At 32.8% G+C, this 18,344-nt stretch overlaps 1 pseudogene; it reads right to left on the bottom strand.

Moving 5' to 3' along the window:
* The window catches only part of LOC114746032 (uncharacterized), a 70,253-nt pseudogene that overhangs the window by 1,886 nt on the left and 50,023 nt on the right, over window positions 1-18,344 (bottom strand).

Genomic DNA, 18,344 nt, shown 5'->3' with positions numbered 1-18,344 from the left:
GGTTTTGAAACATAAGTCTCAAATGACTATCTTCCTCCTCCTCCACATCTTCTTTGTTTCAAGTATAATTTTATTATGATCTTATTTTAACATTTTGGTATACTTGTCAACCAACTTTCATCTATTTCTTCTGGAAAAAGAGTGCTTTTCATTTTATTTTAAATGTGACAATTCAGCAAATGTGAAGACACCACTTCCCATGGAGTCCACTTGACCAGGCAATGCAAAGACATGCAGAAAGCATTTTATAGTTAAAACTTGCTATCAAAATGTTATGCAGCATTTGCTACTATCATGTATTCAATCCACACGAACTGCTAGTTTGAAAATCTTTGCGAAGTATAATAAAAGACTGTGCATACCTTAGATTCCTTACAGAATTCGGGATTTGAAAACCATGTCTCATCAACGACATCTTCAGGTTTTCTAGGCTTCCCAGTATATGTAACTGCAGCCATAGAAGATGTTAAAACAATTCTCTTCACAGATGGCGATTTCGCACATGATCTAAGAACATTGAGAGTTCCCTTGACCGCTGGGTCAATTAATTCAGTCTGAAATGAGTAAACCAATAATTAGAAGCTAGTAATAAGGCAACTGTTCTTTTGGATTAATAGTTTGATGACAAAACTAATTAGGGTAAGTTACTCTTTCCTTCCCAGGAGACGATTTAAATGCCCTCTCTTCTATAAAAATTTCTCTTACCAAAACCATTTTTTTCCCCCTGTAGACAACGTAATTGTAATTCAGGTGGTTGTCAAACTTGTGAGTTTTACTCACACTCGTGGAGAGCTAAAATAGCTCAAACCCAAATTGGACTTGTATACTACAAGCTGATAAGAATTCATGTGACCAATATCTGGTCCAAGGAAGAAAGAAAGGAAGAAACAATAATAAGTAATATGACTGATCATGTGCATTACAAACGTTGGGAGTAAAGGTTAACAGTTCAAAATCAAAAATGTTAAATGAAAAATGAGCCTAAAAGGTGAAGCCCTGAACTACAGTTTCTTAGCCTCAACTATAAAGAATGACAGTAGTTATACCTCTCTTCAATTTTCTCGTTTGTAAACCATATACATCATGGATAACACGAAACTGAGGCAGGCTCAAATGATACTCTGTTCTTTACAGTAATCCTCTCAAAACCAAACCATAATCACTGGAAAAACAGCTCTATGTTTAATACGTGGGACAAATTGTTTCAGGTTATAATATTTGAAATACGATTTTTGAAGTGTAAAACCACTATGGTTAAACAATCCTTTATAAGTAACATAAAAGTACATTGAAAATAATACATGATACACAGCATGAAATTACCACAAATTTATCATTAAGCTACTTCAAAATTAACAAACATAATTAACACTATAACACCAGTCTCACTAGATATTTTTTGCTCAAGTAGAGATTTTGCCATTTTTCAGCAATATCTATTCCGAGTAAATACATTGAAATGAATACTCGAAAGACTCGTTTTGGATTCATTTACTTTTATGGGGTAAAACTATATATATGTGTGTGTGTGTGTATTTGGTAAATGAAAATATTAGATTATCGATTAACAAAGTTCTCGTATCAATAGTTGGATCCTAACACATGCCCGTACGAAGTATGAGTCACATCTTTACTGACTAGATTAACATTCATTCACTTTGAATTATATTATCTTATTATGATATCTATATAGTTATTTATAAGTGCAAGAGCGTGTGTGGGTTTTTGTGGCTGCGAGCACATGTGCATGTGGGTCTGTGTGTCTCTATAGTCTCCGCTAATAGAATTAAAATGGCTGAGCCACATGGTGATGGTAGTTCTATGTTCCTTGTTTCTGAAAATCGTAGTTCTACTTGGTTCATAACCAACATTGACCAAGTAAGCTACACATTGATCTGGTCTGATTCTAATAATACCGCTTTATACAATAATTGCATATATCTCCAAAGCTTTGCTTAACTAGGAGAACAGAGTGAACTGGTGCATATATTTACTAGCTAATGACTAATGTTATAACATGCTGAGGACAAAAAGGGGCGTGTCAATATGACAATCCATATAAATTTGAAAAATAAAAAATTAGCTTATCATCTTAAATAAATAAATAAACAAACTTGTCCTCATATTATAGGGCCTTTTGGGTATCAAAGCAAGAAGATCATTTTAATTTTTCATTTGGAAATTGAAAAAAAAAAAAAAAAAAGACCCCAATACCTTCACCCAAAATCATAAAGAGATAATTAAATGGTTCTACAAACTAATTAAAGGATTAAAAATTTAGTTGCTGTAGGCAGACTGCATTCGATTATTTATCAATAGCTTTAGAATGGGACGAACCTGTGGGTCTCTGACATTATGGTAAAAGGGGGATGCAGTATGAAAAACACCCTTACAACCCTCAACAACCTGGTCAAAGGAACCTTCCTCCAGAAGATTTGCTTTAACCAGGTTCAGTCTCTCCTTTGCACCGTCAAGTTTACGCAAATGGTCTACCTTTCTTGGATCACCTGCAGGGAAATACAAACCATAACAGATTGATAACTCAAACTGCTATTGAATGGCATATAAAATAGTACTGGTTCATTTAAAAAAAATATAGAAAATTAGATCGCAATAAAAAAAATCTTTTACAAATTCATGGACCAAATCTTCCCTGATATCTGACTGCATTTTATTCACTCATACCTACTGCATTCATATTTTTCACTTGTGAGCACATACATTCACTTTCATGTTAAGATAGAAATGTTCTTGAAAGCCAAAAGGATACGGCCAGAATTTTAATTGATGAACATAATGTCCACAGCAAAAGAAATATCAGAGCCATAGACTTGGAGTGATGTGCTTGGTGTAAGCCAAAATAGAAGACTTGGAGAGATAAACGAATGAATGAAAATCAATGACATATCTAGCTGATGTGTTGTATATCTAGTTGCTCCTAAACTAGATTTTAGGATCTAAATAATTCCAAGGTGTCTTAAGACAAACTGAGAGCTCCCACCAATTATATCCTTTTGCACCTAAGTAATTGAAATACTTTACTTTCTAAGTCAGATTCTTGCATAGTTTAAGATGGGGTTCAACCCGCTAGATCATGCCCTCATTCAAGACCATGGAGAAGCGTGATGCTACTTTGATCGCATAGGTTCTCCGAGGGGATTGACATGGGCCCAAAGACCTCTCACGGTACCCAAATACCACCCACAGGGGCCTTCGTTTCCCTTTGTGTTGGCTTATCCTCTGTACCCATTATTTCATTATCTGTTGAGGATTAGGCCGAACTTCTGTGCTCCATTTCCTCTATATATCGCAGCTTCAATTTTGGAATAAAATAAAAACTTTCATATTGAAATTCTTCAGCTAAAGTCACATTGTTGATTACAAACCACATTGCGTCAGCTTTTTGACCAACTAAAAAGCAAGCCTTGCTAATCCCTCTCATCATCCACAACTATTGTTTCTTCACTTTTCAAAATCAAAACATCTTTATTTCTCTTAACACAATTTTTGGGGCAAACAGAGCCCACCTGCAATCCCCACCCGCAGCATGCATTCCCTCTTATATTATACATGCCTCTTGACCCTTACATGCATGGCTCAGCTCCACTGGTCACATCTATTTGCATTAAATGCCACTCCACCTTTCCCGTACAATAAATGGAACTTCCTCACTCTCAACATTCATTGTTAGTTACAAACTTTCCGTTATCCCATCGAAATTATTCCTCAATCATGAGTGATTTCTCTTCTATTTTTAAGCTCAGACAAAACCACCTCAAACCATTGAGGATACTTTGTGTTTAACCTCTCAAGACAATTTGAAGCAATCCACCAAAGGGGGTATGATAGAAGTCAGTCAACACCCATCTCTTTATTTCAGAGGCAGGTCATTCTAATCAACGCTTCATTCTTCTCGTGTTCGTCCTGACATGAATGTTTCCAGAATACTCTGTAGACGCTCACACTTTTATGTCCCCAATTCAGGGAATACTAGTAAAACTTCGCCTTTTACCGTCCATTATTCGGATTTCCATCCCAATCCAGCAAATTTTTGACGTTTTTATCTCTCCATGCAAACCCTGTTGGACCTTCCCCTAATATTTCCAATTGCCAAATTACCATTACAGAACATTACATTGGCTTACCTTTTAATGACTATAAATCAAAATTCCGAAAATGCGCATAGAGAAGCTCAATTACAGAAAAGTCGAAACAAGAAATTCGAAACACAACAAAGCAATGAACACAACTTTGGGCAAACTAATGGAGATAAACAGGAGGATATATATAAAAGCCCGATCCCCCACCTGGGTCGCGAACAGTGGCCTTGACTGTGTAACCACGATGAAGGAGGAGCTTGACGAGCCAGGAAGCAATGTAGCCATTGGCACCAGTGACGCAGACGAGGGTTCCTTCGTTGCTGTTGTTGCCGCTGCTGCTGCTCATTCTCTCTCTTTCTCCTTCATCCCCTCTGCTTGAATTGGTAAATCAAACCGTTTCGTGCTATTTTGCCGCATTTGAGGTCCACCAATTCCTACGATGTAGCCACCTGGCTTAACCATTCTTTTTTCTTCATCAAGACAGAAATCAAATTGGTAGTATTATATTTATCCAAGGGCTTTGAATTCATTTGCATAATTCTTAGAAGACCATGCAAAATTTACATCTTGCATTGCATGCATGCAATGCTCAGCTTGGCCGTTTGGGCCCATGTGCGCTCATTGGACTGCCCAAATTTTTAAAATTAATTTTTTCATAGAAAAATTCCCCATAAACAATTGGGAAAATGAAAAAAAAAAAAGCAGAAAATTACAAAATGTCAAACAAAAAATATCAACAAAAATTTATTATCATTTGAAAATTTAATGTTATTAACGCCAAATAAAGTATTTGCAAATTCAATGTTATTAACGCTAAATAAAGTATTGTTACCAATTTTGATTTGGGATTTAATAATTATCAACTTTTCTTTTTGTCATTTTTCCTAAAGAATTTTACTAGTGAGTAGATAAATCACTTTCATATATAGAAAGCATCATTACTTTGGAACTTATGTACATACAAAGTACTAGTATTATATTTAGGTCTTATTCACCAATAAATTTTTTGATGAGGGACTTTTCCCTAGTTTTTTTATTAACAACTTTTAATTTAAAAATTATTGACAGATTGATATATAGTTAAAAAAAATTATTCTTTTAATTCTACATTTGTTAAATACGAAGTTATTAATTTCCGTGTCTACATTGATGTTAATCACATACATAGAGATGGGTAATGGGCTATCAAACTAATGTTGTAATTACCCAACAAAAACTATAGGGAGAATTTTAGTAAAATCTCACTGAAGATACTTAATTTAAAATGAAGACAAATAAAATTTGAAATTACTCTGCGTCATTAAAAAACCAAAATAGAATTACATGCTTTGATGGTAAATGACGAAAATGCTCTTCCTTTGGTTTTAACTTTTAAATTAAATGTCCGCCTATCATTGGAGCTTCCGAAAGCTAGTCACCAGTGATTGAAGCGTTGCCACCGCTCACCGAACAAAAAATGTTTTAACAAGGTAAGCAAGGAAGGGTTTGAATCTATAACTCCTTAGCTTAATTACCAAATCTTTAATATGAGCTAATTAAGAAGTTAATATTGATCCTATATATAAGACATATTTTACATATTTATCAATTTTTTTTTCAAATCAATCATATTGATATTCTCCAAATAATAATAAAGTAGGAGAGGTCTCCACACCGTCTATGCAAATTCTATGGGAAGGAGATAAAGCTGATAACTTCAATCCTACTCGAGGACTTCGGCAAGGCGACCCGCTCTCGCCCTACCTTTTTGTCCTTTGCATGGAAAAACTAGCACACATCATTCAAAACGAAATGACTAAGGGACAATGGAAACCCATTAAACTCGGTAAGCATGGCCCTCCCATATCTCATTTGTTTTTTGCTGATGATTTGCTCATTTTTGCAGAAGCCAATTTAGAACAGGTAGAAGTGATCAAAAAGTGCCTTACTAGCTTCTGCGAGGCTTCAGGACAAAAAGTCAATCAAAGCAAAACCAAAGTCTTATTCTCTAAAAATGTCCACCACTTGAGAGCAGCCCAACTTAGCATTGAACTTGGCTTCTCCCAAACAACAGACCTTGGGAAGTACTTGGGAGTTCCCCTCCACCATGATAGAGTTTCTAAAGAGACGTATAGCTATATTGTTGACAAAATCAAGAGCCGTCTCAGTAGCTCGAAAATTAATACTCTCTCCCTCGCCGGTCGTGGCACTTTAATCAAATCAGTGATTAATGCCATGCCTATGTATGCGATGCAAACAGCGTGCCTACCTGACAACACTTGTGCCGCTATAGAAAAAAGAGCCCGTGACTTCCTATGGGGGTCATCAGATGAGCAAAGACGAATGCACCTTATTGCTTGGAAGGGAGTGTGCAAGGAAAAAAACCGTGGAGGCCTTGGCATGCGACATATAAAACAGCAGAACTGTGCTTTCATGATGAAACTCGGTTGGGGGCTCATCCACAAACGAGACTCCCTGTGGGCCTAGGTCATTCGCCACAAATACGGCTGCGGCAATGATATACTACCTCACGTCAATCTGAAGAAAGCAGGTTCGAACACTTGGAGAGGCATTAAGAATAGCTGGGAACATGTGAGAACAGGCCTTCAAGAAGCACAAGATAGACAGGGAAATACCGTATATCGATGGAAATGGAATAAAAGTGGATCCTTTACTACTAAATCTGCCTACATGGCACTGAATACTAACAGAGACGTGCCTAGGTACCATTGGGGAGGCATCTGGAAACTTAAAATTCCTGAGAGATGTAAAACTTTCAGTTGGATCCTCCAGCACGAGCGCTGCATAACAAACAAGAGGAAATTCAGACGAGGACTGCACGAAACGGGGTTATGTGACAGGTGTAAACAGGAAACAGAAGATGAACTGCATGCACTTCGAAACTGTCTGGATGTCAAGAAGTTCTGGGCGGCGATAATTAAACCAGAATTTCAACATAGCTTCTTCTCTTATGAACTACAGGATTGGATTCGGTTGAACAGGAGGAAAAACGTGAGCTTCGTTGAAGGTCACTGGGCCAGCATCTTCTCCGTAATTTGCTGGCTCCTCTGGAAAGCAAGGAACGATTACGTTCACTCAAGTACTGTGACGGACTTCTCTTCACTGCACGCTAGAGCTGAGGCGATCATAAACTGCATGCAGAGCGCCATGACAACCCTTCGAGGAGCAAACATAAACACCCCTCTACGGCACGTTTCTCGAGTAAGCGATGTAAACTGCAGCAACAAGATCATAGTAGAAGTCGATGGGGCGTTCTCTTACACTCACCGAAAGGCTGCATGCGGAGGCATTATTAAGAACACAGACCACGTAATTCTTGAAGGCTTTATTCACAGGCTGGAACAGGGTGATAACTTAACCGCAGAACTGTGGGGCTGTTTATGGGGCCTTAAGAGAGCCTGGGACCTGGGAGAAAAAGATATTATACTACGGAGCGATTCAGCTGAGGCTATCCAAACGATCACAGGTGCAGAAAATCCTCTCCATGAGGACTGGAGTGTAGTTGCCGAAATACAGAACTTACTCAAACGAGAGTGGCGAGTGGAACTGCAAAACATTAACCGAGAATCTAACGCCATGGCGGATCCACTTGCAAAGAAGGCGCTGGAGGGGAGTGTCGACTTCCAAATCCTAAGCAGAGAAACTGCACTGGAATATATTGCGGCTTTGGATATCTCTTAGTTTCTGCCTTTTTGACTTGTCTGATTGTCTTTTTCAATTTCCTACCCATCAAAAAAAATAAAGTAGGAGAGGGAGAAGAAAACTAAAGAAGATGTTTAGGGTGTTTAAAAAACATATTATATTAACTAATTTAACTAATGTTTTTAATCTACTTAAATTAATTAATTATATCTTATAATAAGGATAAGAAGAGTAATTCATGACCACCAAGTATAACTGAAATGACAAGTTATGACAAGTTACGCTAAAATTCTAACATAACTTGTCATTTCAGTTATGCTTGCTTGTCATAGTGCCCTTTACATACTCAGTCATGTTTACTTATTACAACATAAAGTGTACTTGTTAAAATTATAACACGATGAAAACTTGTTATACCAATATATCCTCTGTATGTGTGTGTATATATATATTTAATATTGTTCACTTGTTACACTGTGAAATCCACTTGTTAAATCTCTAACTGAATTTGTCATTTCAAGTATGCTTCTTATCAATTCTATATACTTCTCGGATCCTATAAAGTAAGTCTTATATTAAGGATCGGAGGAGTATATATATATATATATTCTTTTTAATTACATCTTACTCAATCTTTCTTAAACTCAATTCCCAAACACTGGTGCTATAAACTAACTAGTATGCTTTCTCACACACACATATATATATATATACACACACACACCATATCTGATTTGGTCTTTAATATAAAATCCACTTTGTAGCTCGAAGGTAGTATATATATAGTTAGTAATGTATGTGGTGTATGAAGCCAAGATTCAGGAGCTTATTTAAGTCCATAGATTGCTTTCTTCAACATGCAAATAAGAGGTTTTATTCCAATAGCATCAATACAAAGCCGATTCCATAAAGACTTGTTCAGTGAGATCACCATGCACCCAATCTAAAAACATGGAGCACCACACCTGAAATTACAATAATAAACGAAAGAGACACTCATGCCAGCTTACTGGACATAGTTAAAACTAGAAAATATAATCCACTTGCAAAGAAGAAGTGATCAATCTTGTTTGAGCATTCTCTCTAACTCCTTCACAAATCTCTCCATGGCTTCACTAGGTAAACATAAAAGTACTATTACACCTTCTTGTCCTTGAGCATTCTTGTAAGGCATATAGAAGCTTCCAAAGCCATATGCTCTGGCCGCACCGCCATACATGGCCTTTCCCCACCCAAAATCGACGTCGCCAAAGCCGGATCTGGTCAAGTTTGACATACCATACAACCCTGCCCTCTTATAAGGAGGCCGTCCCTTAATTGCCATGAAATCTGCCAAAGAGTGCAGGTATTCCTCACTCACTTCACCTTTCAACTTCTTAACCAACTCTAAAGCATATCTCAATGGGTTCCTTTGTAATTCCCCGGCAGTGGTCACGGCGATCGGCATGGCGATGGCATTGCCGTAATAACCGTCCGGCAAAGGAGGGTTGAATTTGGAACGAACATTCACAGCATATAATATACGAACTTTATCATCATCATTAAATTGTAGAGCCATTGTACGACACCGCCATATAAATGCAGTGATGATTTCAAACTTAGTAGAACATTCACGAAGATGGTTAGGAATTTGAGTGCGAATCGAAACAATTTCATTAGGTCCAAAGAAAAAAGAACGTTGAATCATGTCGCGCAGTGGGATAATGGTTTGTTTTGTGGCATTAGAGCCTTCTTCTTCTTCGTATTCATCATGCATGCACGTTACCCGTGGTGGGTCCCTTGCGCTAAGAAGCTCCCTGTGCCAAACTGGTAAAGTCAAAGGCTCACGCGCACCCCGAGCGATTTCTCCTAACGCGCTCAGAAATTGAACTATACCAGCAGCATCACTCATGGTGTGATTAACGCGTAGAGCGAAAATAAAACCATTGCATTTCAGGCGTGTTACCTATAGATTTGGAGAGTTGTTAAAATGTTGGGGGAAAAAATAGGGTTAATAACATTTTTAATTCCTAAAATTTTATCTCATTTTGGTTTTAGTTTTTGAAATTTGAAACTAATATTTGGTTCCTGGAACTTGATTTCTTTTTTATTTAAGTCCCTAAAATTTAACCTTATTTTGGTTTTGTTCCTTGTTTTAGAAACCAAGAATTTTAACTCAAACGAAAACCAATGGTTTAAAATTTCGGGGAGATCAGATTTTAAAAACTAAAAATAATATTAACTCTACAAAATATATGATTTGAATCTCATCAGAGCTAAAAACATCATGGAATAAGTACCTACACTAGTTTCATGTTAAATGCAAACTCTCCTTTAAGAAAACAAAATGCTTAGCCTTACATGCTTAAAGTAATAATATTCTCATCAGTAAAAGTTCTTAGCTTTTTATAACATAACATATAAAAAATTTATATAACTTGATTTTGTTTAGAAACATGTATGTTTATATTTATATTTTTTTCTTCAATACACCTGTAGATATTCGGTCATGCATCATGAAGTTTCTTTGTTATAAAAAGTGCGGCAAACTTCTGATCTGAAAAGGCTTTTTATGCATATCCAAGTCGACGGAAAATAAAAGACATGCAATCTGAAAACATGAAGGGCTAATCATACTATCTAAGATCCACTTTGTAATGTAATTTATGTTTTATACTAATATCTAATCTTTAGTTCTTCAAAAAAGAAGAAGAAGTGGAGTGTTAAGAAGATCTGCATATATAACGTAAAGTTTAGGGCTACATATAACTTGCCCTTTATTTTAATATATGGGAAGTTCAAATTCTTTGAAACAGAGGTATTTCTTGGAATCAATGGTGGGAATCTTGCATTATTATGTCGAGAGCCACATTTTTTTCTTAATTTTCCTATTTAAATATTATAAAAATATTATAATTTTCCTATTTCTTAATTTTCTTAATCAGTGGTAATATATGTGCACATACACACTAAAAATAATTTAATTAATAGCTAGCCATAGATCTGAATCTTTATTTTTTTTTGGGTTTCATTTTCGGGGGAAAAAAGATTTTGTTTCATGTTCTAAATCTTTTAACCTAATCAAAGTACTACCTCCGGTCTTTAATATAAAACCTCGTTTGACTTTTATTTTAATCATAAGTATAAGATCCCAATCTACTTTGTTTCTCATATTTATGCAATTTTTTACTAGATAGTCTTTCTAATAATTATAGTTTTAGTTAACACACTTGATTAGTAAGGATATTTTAGGAAAGAAAACATCTATTTATTATAAATAACTAACTTAACTTATTTTCTTAGTTTTCCCAAATTGATCAACTAGCTCTTATAATTACGATCGAAGGTAGTATAATAAATAATAAAAAAATAGCATATTAGTTAATAAGATCCGATCAATTTGACTCAATATATAAATATATATATATATATATATTGTCAATCCTTTTGATGTTTAAATGTTTAAAATCATGGTTTACAACATGAATGTTAAAAGTACTATAAGGCAAGCTCTCTCTCCAATAAATATTGGAAAACTTGGGGATCAATCCGTTATTGAAAAATTAATTGGCAAATAATTGCATAAAAGGAAGATAAGTTACTCATAAGCAAAGTTAAGTTTGATTGGTTTGCATAAAATATTATTTGGACATAAGAGATAATTTGCAAATAAGAAATGTTCGATCATATAAAGGAAAGATATCACACAAGAGAGGATGATTATAAAAGAAGATAGATTGAATATAAAGAAAGTTAATATGTACACACACAAAAATTAAGTTACATAAAATCCTTAAAAATATTTGCCAATTAATTTATGGATTATACTGTCCGTTTTATTTGGATCATTGTCTCTTCTTCTTTTTTTCCTCTCTCTCTCTCTCTCTCTATCATTTTTCATTAACGGCTAAAAGAAATCATTTTGTAAAACAAAATCGTTTTTTGTGCAAGACGTAAACTATTCTTTTCCAAGACTTAAATGTTATTAAAATAGATTTTAGATCTTCTGTATTGTACACCTCCTGTACTTTATTAATCACTTAATAATAATTTTACATAAATCAATAAAATTAGTTAGAATTAATTATTTCTAGTAACATATCAAAATTATCCTCGATAAAAATTATTAGTTACAAGAATTTGGTTAATTAGTTAGACAGTTTTATAGTCAGTTAGAGATACTGAGTAAAAAAAATTAATACTTTAGACAAAACATATTATATATCATAAAACATGTTGTAATCACTTTGTAATTAATAAGGGCTAGATTGAGGAAATCTCAGCTAGAAAATGAGCTAATAGAGTTAGAGATGGTAAGACAAATATGTTTCACGACGGCAAAAACAAATAAAAAAGACAAATATTTTTTACAGTTTACAAAAAATATGAATAACCGATTAATACGGATTTTATATATACCAAAAAAAAATTTTTAGAAAAAAAATGAATGCTTAGCCTTATATGCCTAATATACTTAAATCCAATAAATCAAAAATAAGTAAATTTAAAGTAATAATGATATTAGTAATAAGAGCTTATCATAGAATAAATAATATATGAAAATTTACAAACTTCTGATCTGAAAAGTTTTTAGGTAGATCCAAGTCGATTGTGGAAAATAAAAGACATGCAATGTCAAAATATAGAAAGCTATTACCATATAAATGTGAGTGTGTGTGTCTATATATATATATATATATATATATATATATATATATATAGGTTGAAGAGGAAGAAATACCTGAATAAGGAGAAGTGGAGTGTTGAGAAGATCTGAGGTTCCGGGGACATCGTAAAGAAGCTCTTCAAAGCAAGGAAAAGGAGGATGAAGATCACCGAATTCCTCCAGAGTGACATCGGCGTCGGCCTCGATGAAAACGACCCCGTCGCCATTACAGTCCACCATGAGCTTCCGGTTAGGCCCTTCCCGGAGTCTGCCGGCGAAGGGATAGTAAAACACCAGAGTCTCGGCCAATGCTTTTCTGATAACCTCAACAGGATCTCTTCCTCTCATCGAAGGATCACCGCGATAGAACTGGATCACCGGCACATGGAACCGAAGGCTCCCTTGGTCGTCAATGTCCGACAAAAGCTTCACCTCGTGCGGCGTTGCTTTTGCCGGAGCTACCAGCTCTGGCTGACGCCGACGCACTGTGAATGAAAGACCTGACGGTGCCAATGCCATTATGGAATATGGATATAAATTAAAAGTCCAAGAAATTATTTATTTGGTTGGTTACAGAATAGCATGCGCTTATATATACAGGGCTGATCGGAATAGAAGCTTCATGTGAGTAAAAAAAATTAAAGAAAATCAAAATACTTGAAAACATATTACGCGACTATATCTAATTTAATACAATTTTAAAATGAGTGGTTGGAATGATGATGTTTTGTCATAAAAACACATTTAAAAAAGATCTCAGAACACAGAACCCGCATACTAGGGAATAATGTTAATTTTAAGACGTAAAAAAATTAAACAAATTAAATGTTCTTGTTTTGGGGAAAAAAAAACTAATGAACAAAGCTGTAAAAGAAATCTAGTTATTTTTCTTCGTATCCTGAGCAAACTAATTAATAAACCAAATTAATTATATAAATAACAAAGAGCTGTGCTTGCATGGAGGCCACCAACTTTGAATTTGGGTGACAGGTACTAAATTTTAACCACATTGATACATAAATTAATTAGATTTTTTATTATAACTAGCATATCAATTATACCTTCCATAAGGACTCTCAGTCTCTCAACATAATCATCTTCTTATTTTTATTTGCTTCATCAAACAAATAATTGAATTGACGGTATTTTGATTAGGATCATGCATTGTTTAATATAAAAGTACTTGATGCTCTTAATTTGGACATGATGCCAAATTGAGATTATTATAAGCAGGCCAACTCTCACATATATAGACTCTAATTAATCCAACTTTAAATTAATACTATTTCCGATTCTTAATATAATATTTAGTTAAATATTCAATTTGGCTCTAAATATAAAGTTTTGATCCACTTTGTTTTTAATATTTATATATTTTGTCCTCAGATAATCCCTTCAAGGCTCCAAGTAATCCTTATATTAATTATAGGGGTGTTCACAGGATGAGACAGGGTTTTTGTCTCATATCCCATCCCGTCCCAATTTTGTCCCGGTCTTATTAGGACCAGGACGTCCCGCTTTCCCGTTTTCTTTTGAGAAAAAATTCCTGTAATTTTTTATATGAATTTATTTTATGTTATAATGTTTATTTTTTATTGGGCTTTTAAAGATAAAAACATTATGAGAAAATATTATGTAGAAAGCTTAATTATATAGTATAAAAATAGTGTAAAAATAATATTGTAAAAAAAAAAACCATAAAGAAACACTATATGATGACTTTATATATAAATTATTTTATTGAAGAAGAAGATTTTGTTGAGATAATATTATAACTTAAAAACCAAAAATTATTATAAAAATAATAATAATTATTATTATTAATAAGTAAATTGAATAATCTAATAATTATTTTTAATAAATAATTTTTAAAAGAAAAAAAAACCCGGGATGGGACAACCTCATCCTTCCATGTCCTGTCCCGTCTGGATTAGTGTCTTGTCCCGTCCTTTTTTTGTCTGTTTCAAAATGTTTTTTATCCCCGTCCCATCCTAAACTCATCGTATTGGGATAGAACGACCGGGACGAGACAAATTGAATACCCCTAATTGATTATACTACACATGATTAGTATAAATATTTTAGAGAAGACAATATTTATATTCATTATAAATAACTAATTGAATTAATTTTTTTAATATGACCAATTAGTTTTTTTTAATACTAAATATCACCAACTAGTTTTTCATCTCTTATACTAACGACCAAAGCTGGTAAGCATTCAATGATTAGTTTGAATTTGGGTTTTTAAAAGTTTCAATTATCTGATATGTAGGGGCCTCGAAAGATCAGAATCGAAGATATGCAAATCTATTCAAGGATTTTTTTTTTTATTGGAGATCATACACAATTTAAAGGTGCCATTATATGTTTGCATCAAAAGTTAGTTGCCAACTCTTGTACGTGTGTGTATAGCCTTGTGTAAATATTTATAATAAAGCGTCGTTGGGGGCGGGGGGGAACACGATAGATTTTCCCTGTTTAAAATCTCATTATGAATTTGACGATATTTTAATACGTACAGATCTAGAATTTAAATATGGTTTATTTCTAAAATATCCGTTTTTCAAAAAATGCGTTTTTTATTTAAAAATTATTAACTGAAATTAAATTTTAAATGCTAATTGTGAAAACTATATTTGGACATTAGTATAGATTTTATCATAGTGATGAGTACTGTAGTGATCATCTCAGCAAGGAACATTGAAACTAACGATGAAATTACGCATCTATTAATGGAATTAGTTATAATATTATAATTTACTTATTGAACTATGATAATTTATTATTTACCTCATGTCATAGACAACTAAATTTTGCTGGCAAAAAAAGACAAGTAACTTTTGGAGACCTTCCTTGCATTTTGTTCTAATTTGACAGGCCTTTCATCTATTTTGAAAATATTCATTTAAATCGAAATCGTTAACTTTATTAAAAATATTCTAAAAATGTACTTTTTAACTAAAATTTATATTAAAATACTTTTTATTAGTAGTTTACCTTTCATAATACTAAATTTCTAAATTTTGGCTAAAATTTTTTTCCTTTTCCTTAATTTTATTTTTTATTTGTTGCAAATAGTTATTTTTTAAGTATTTTTATCATATTGGGATAAAAATTAAGTAATTTAGTTAATGTAGACATAAAAATAAAATTTTATTAATTCTTTAAGTAAATATATAATTGACTAAATAAGTTATAAATGTTTCTGAAAAAATTTTATTCAAAATTTTAAATTATAAATTTAAATGATTTCTATAATATCTCAAACTTAGATAACTTATATTATATGATGAAAAAATATGTATCCATTTATTTTCTAGCCATTTAAAGAAACCTAAATAAATTAGTTTAATTATATGTGATGAACAATTAAAATTATAAAATTTTATAATATAATCAAAATTAATAAATTTTATTACATTTTAAAAAATTTTGAAAAGCATGTATTAAATTATTTTTTTGTTGTATCAATTTTTTTTACAAATATAAATCTTTAAATGACTTTTATGTTGAGGAGGGTTATTTGAGAAAGAAAAATTTAAAAGCCAAACTTAATAGTCAACTAACAGTTGGATGAATAGAAATAAAATATTAAATATAATGGAGGTTTGTGTAATATACATTTGAATTTCAAGAAAAGTTTATACATATAATGGAGGTAGATAGTTACCTTTGTACCCCACTCCAAGCTTTCGCTTGCCTTGCTATTCAAAAAAAAAAAATAGTTGTTTTGAGATAGCTATAGTTAACTGGATCAAGAATAACTGTATCAAATTTAACGTGCTGGTATTAACACTGTACAGTTATATAAAAATAATATTTAAAAAACCTACATAAAATTTGCACGTAAAGGGGTCCTTATTTCAGTGAATTAATTATTTGGATATTATATTGTTGTGGTCATAATTATTTTTAAAATATTTAATTCCCCATTATACAGTGTCGCATGAGAAATTGCAACAATATTCTCTTGATTTGTGAATATTTTCTTTTCGTTAATTATTTTGCAATAATAAATTATTCTTGTAGATAATGTAATAAAAAAAATAAGTAAACACAAGAAATAAGTGGCCCGTATGGTTTCCTGGGCAAGATCTCTCTTAACTAATTGCTTATAAGGTTTCATCTAAATGTGATAACAAGAGAACAAGAACAATGATTTAGGATTATCACAAGGCATACACACATATTGGAGTCGTCGGCAAATTTTTTTTTAAAAAAAAAGGGACAAATTGGAGTCTTTTCATGGTTCTGTTTATCAGTCTTGTTCTGTTAATGTTCATAAGATCATGCCATCATGACCAATTATTATTCCCGATTTTGTTTTAGCTACTAGTTTTGTTAAATCGATAACTTTATTTCCCCCTAAAGATGCTGAATTAATTAAAATATTTTTCTTGGTTGAGTGTTAAGTAGTGTTTAGTTGGGTTTTGTGATTTAAAAAGGGAAAATTATGAATGAGCTTAGTGCCAATAAAGGGACTTATTTATAAATAAGAATTTGTAAAAATATTATGCCAACGACTCCAATATATATGTATGCCTTGACGTGATAATCTTAAATCATTGTTCTTGTTTTTATTCATGAATTATTGTTCTCTTGCTAACACATTTATGAGAAACCTTAATTAATATGGTTTTAAATATAAGAGCTAGTTGATTAATTTGAATAAATTAAAAAAAAAAATAAGCCAAGCTAGTTATTTGTAATAAATATATGTTGTCTTTTCTAAAATATCCTTGCTAATCAAGTATGTTGGCTAGAATTACCATTATTAGAAGGATTACCTTGGAGAAAAATACATAAATATGAGAGACAAAGTAGATTGGAGTTTTATATTTAGGACCAAAATAAAAATCAAACAAGGTTTTATATTAAGGACCAGAAGTAGTAAGAATTTAGTGAAGAGATCTTGTCCACGAAACCGTATGAGATTATTTCAATATGAATTGATATTGAAATGCTACCATAATTATATTGATTAAACAACTTCTCAACATCAAAATGCGATTCCAATTCTACAATCAGAAAAATAAATGAAGAACATATGTATCCTCGTCAGGAATGTGGAAGATCCACCGTGACCAAACTCATGTTTAGTCCTTAGTATATATATGTCAAGCCAAAGCCAAGGGCAAATCAAGGATCATGCATTTCCTGATTAAGTGCGTTACTTAAACGAAGTAGAAATGTTCCAGACTTTGTATAAAAGGAAGATTTTTTTAAGTAATACTTCTTAGCCTCGCATAGATTAAGAGTTAAGGAGGAGAATTTGAGTTTTCTACAAATAAACTCCAATATTTTCTAAGGTTAAGATGCAGATATACCTATGAACTTATATCAAATGTGCACTTGACACTACAAGCAAATCTTGGATATGCAAAAATACAAATAAAAATTTTGAAAAGTTACAAATATTACAACTATTAACTATTGTAATGTTGACCATTTGTTTGACTGAAGTTTATGATGTGGATGCTGATGTAGCTTAGATGCTCTGATAAAAAAAAGAGTAAAAGGACAAGCATACCTATGACCTTTTGTCAAATGCGTGCCTAACATCATAAATAAAATTTGGATGCAAAAATACCTACAATCATTCCAAAAAAAAAAAACCTAAAATGCTACAGTTATTTAATTTATTAAAGATGACTATCTAATTCAAACTTTTAACCCAATAAGATAACATGACACTAAGTCAGGTTTTAGTCTTCACCAATGAACAACTAGCTATAAGAGACGCGACAAGGGTAACAGGGGGTAGAGAGAGAGAGAGTATCATTGTTCTTCTTAGAAAAAGAGAGACTTAGAAAGGTGAAATGAAGGAGTAAGCTTTGTAGAGAGTTTCAACTTGTCTTCTCTTCAAGGAAGGTGGAATAGTGATGAGAGAATGTCATTTGAATCAAAGAGAGACTGAAATGTGATCGGTTGAAAGGAGAAAGGAATTGCACTTG

This window comes from Neltuma alba, unplaced genomic scaffold, assembly GCF_004799145.2.
Source record: "Neltuma alba isolate B1F8T4 unplaced genomic scaffold, ASM479914v2 tig00004866_pilon, whole genome shotgun sequence".
NCBI lineage: Eukaryota > Viridiplantae > Streptophyta > Magnoliopsida > Fabales > Fabaceae > Neltuma > Neltuma alba.
This window is presented reverse-complemented; position numbering and strand designations above follow the sequence as displayed.